Source organism: Pseudonaja textilis, unplaced genomic scaffold, assembly GCF_049901715.1.
Source record: "Pseudonaja textilis isolate UNSWEBS1 unplaced genomic scaffold, rPseTex1.2 PTEXSCF22, whole genome shotgun sequence".
In the NCBI taxonomy this organism is placed as follows: Eukaryota; Metazoa; Chordata; class Lepidosauria; order Squamata; family Elapidae; genus Pseudonaja; species Pseudonaja textilis.
This window is the reverse complement of record NW_028262865.1, coordinates 289,372-292,538: the sequence shown is the minus strand read 5'-3', so window position 1 is coordinate 292,538 and position 3,167 is coordinate 289,372. Positions and strand designations below refer to the sequence as shown.

The 3,167-nt window shown below is 36.4% G+C and overlaps 1 protein-coding gene across 1 annotated transcript in view; it reads right to left on the bottom strand.

Moving 5' to 3' along the window:
• The window catches only part of LOC113453810 (NAD(P)(+)--arginine ADP-ribosyltransferase 2-like), a 23,755-nt gene extending 23,063 nt beyond the window's left edge, over positions 1–692 (bottom strand). The window contains 1 exon segment of the mRNA XM_087918928.1: positions 559–692. The gene's annotated coding sequence lies outside the window, so the exon portion shown is untranslated.
• Between the last annotated feature and the right edge of the window lie 2,475 nt (positions 693–3,167).

Below are 3,167 nucleotides of genomic sequence, written 5' to 3'. Positions count from 1 at the left end.
TAAACATCTCAGGATCCACTTCCCAAGGTTAGGATCTCATCTACTCATTCCCCTCTGTTCCGGACTAGCAGGCTCGTAGCCTCCAAATCTGATTGGCCCGCTGAAAGCCGATCGTGATTGGTTGCCATAGACTGATGCGATTGGCCAGTAAACGGGCTGCCGCTATTGGCCCTGCCAATAGCGGCAAACTCAAATCGCCTTCATTGGCTGCTTAGCCGCAGCCAGCCCTATATAAGGGGCTGCTGCGGCTGGGGTTAGTTGCTCAGATCTGAAGTCACAAATAAAGAGCTTTAGTTACTGTCTGAGTCTTGCCTCCGTTCTTGAACCGTCCATCCAGATATAACACCCTCCATCAGCCTCCCTCCCCACCGGCACTGACTTTGCTAACATCTGGATCTCCGCTTGTCCCATCTACCTGTTGGCCTTTCCCAGAGATCAGTAGCCTCTTGCTCTTGGCTGCTCCCTGACCCACTTCCCACAACAGGCCCAGGAGGAGCTCACCCTGCGGCCCTGTGATCCCTCCACTTGTGGGGGATCCTGGTGCTTCTGGGGTCTCACCTGGTTGGAGGGAATCGGGTGGATCTGCCAGTCTCCTTTGCTTCTGCTCTGCGGAGTTTTTCCTCGTCCTTTGAACTGCGGGTAGAGTTTATGATGGGAACAAAGTTCACAGGTTGTCAACCCTCAAGGAAGTTTTATTCATGATAATATTTTTTTTTTGAAAACAATTTTATTGTTTTTTTAACAAACAAACAAACAAACAAAACATAAAAACATCAGCTCTCATCCGTATTTATATACAAACAGTGAGTCGGTTGGTTCATCAGTTTTGTGCATTCATTTCGTAGTCACAATTACAATTACCTTACATAATAACTCTTATTATCAATCCAAACTTATATATCCTCATATCATTATTAAAGAAAAAAGATTTGACTATACTTTTATTCAATCATGCCTTATGAGATAACTATAATTTAAGTAATTTACTCTATAACAAATCATATAATCCTATCAATTCTATCCTAAATAAAAGAAAAAAAAGAGAGAAAACATTTTATAAATATAATATCAAATACCAAAAAAAAAAAAGTGAAATCAATATTATTCCTTATTGTCTAACATTCTAAATATTCTATTTTTGTATTTCATCATTCAACCATTGATAGAAAAGATCCCAAATTATATAAAATTGTTTATCTTCTTGCTCTCTAATTTCAAAAGTCAATCTACTCATCTCAGCACATTCCAATATTTTCTTTATAACTGCTTCCTGCAATGGAATTTTCTCATTTTTCCAATTTTTGCAAATACAATCCTAGCCGCAGTTAACACATTTACAATCAAATATTTCAAATCTTTACTATAAACATCTGGTAAGATTCCCAATAGGAAAAGCTCCGGTTTCAAATCTATATGCTTCTTTGTCATTTTTCCAACCACATGCGGATTTTAGTCCAATATTTTCTAGCATCCTCACAAGTCCACCACATATGGTAATATGAACCAGGTTTCTGATGACATTTCCAACATTTTTCGGATTTGTTCTTGAACATTCTTGCTATCCTTGTCGGGGGAAAATGCCACCTGTAAAACATCTTATACAAGTTTTCTTTATAGGCTGTGGACATTGTCATTTTATAGTTTTGCACCCATAATTTCTGCCATTTCTCTAAGTCAATCCCGATCCAAAATTCCTCCCCAAGCAATCATGGTTTCTTTAACTTGTTCTTCCTCTAGCTTAATTTCCAATAAGTAACCATATAGCTTTTTAATCACCTTTTCATCAGTACCCATCAAAATCTTATCTAAATCAGTCTGTTTATCATAAAATCCTCTGTTTTGGAATCCTCCTCATACCTTGAATGTATTTGCACATATGAAAACCAATTCATCTGTATACCTTGTTCCTCTAAGTTTTGTATCGATTTAAGTTCACCCTTTTCATCTAGTAATTCCCCATATCTAACTGTTTGTTCCTTTTATAAATTATAGGATAAGAAAACGCTTCTATCGTCGATAACCAAACTGGAATTTTCAAATAACATTTTTTTTTTATCTTCTCCCAGTTTAACCACAAAGACTCCCGTATATAATGTCTTCTAAAGTAACCCTGTGTTTTGGTTCCCTTATACCATAGAAAAGCATGCCAACCCAACAACAAATCATGACCTTCTAGTGTCAACAATCTAGTCTTCCTTAATGTTATCCATTCTTTAACCCACATCAAATTTGCAGCTTGATAGTACAACTTCCAATTAGGCAGGCCAAACCCTCCTCTAGTTCTAGCATCCTGTAAGAGCTTTAGCTTTATCCTTGCTTTCTTGCCTTGCCATATATACTTCAACACAGTTTTATTTAAATCCTCAAAATAGTCTTTTCCAAGCCTAATTGGTATTGTTTGAAACAAAAATAAAATTCTGGGTAGAATATTCATCTTAATTGTTGAAATCCTCCCTATTAATGACAATTGTAAGTTTTCCCATTTCTTCAAATCTTGGGCTATCTGTTGTTTAAGTTTAATGTAATTGTTCTCTTTTAATGTACTACATCTTGGCGTCAAATATATCCCCAAATACTTAACCTTGTTTGTAACTTGGATTTTCAACAATTCTGCCAATTCTTCTCTTTGTCTTAGTAACATATTCTTTGACAAGATCTTTGTTTTATCCTTATTTACTTTCAGACCGGCCACCTCACCATATGTCTCTATCTTTTCCAGCAGCTTCAAGGCTGTTTCTATAGGATCTTCTAAAATAAAAACTAGGTCATCTGCAAAAGCTTGTAATTTAAATTCTTCCTTTTTAATTTTCATTCCTTTTATAGTTTTATCTTCTCTGATATTTCTGTTCAACACTTCCAAAGTCAATACAAATAGCAAGGGAGAAAGGGGACAACCTTGTCTTGTGCCTTTTCTTATATTAATAGAATCTGTAAATTCTCCCTCCATCATTACCTTAGCTGTTTGTTCATTGTAAATTGCTTCTATTGCCTGGATAAATCTTCTAGCAAAGCCCATCTGTTCCATTAAAAGTAACATAAATCTCCAGTTCACATTATCGAATGCCTTTTGGGCGTCTAAAAATATCAAAGCCATTTGCTTTTCAGGATGCGCCTCATAATATTCCAAAGTATCCAGAATTACTCTCATATTGTCTCTAATTTGCCGC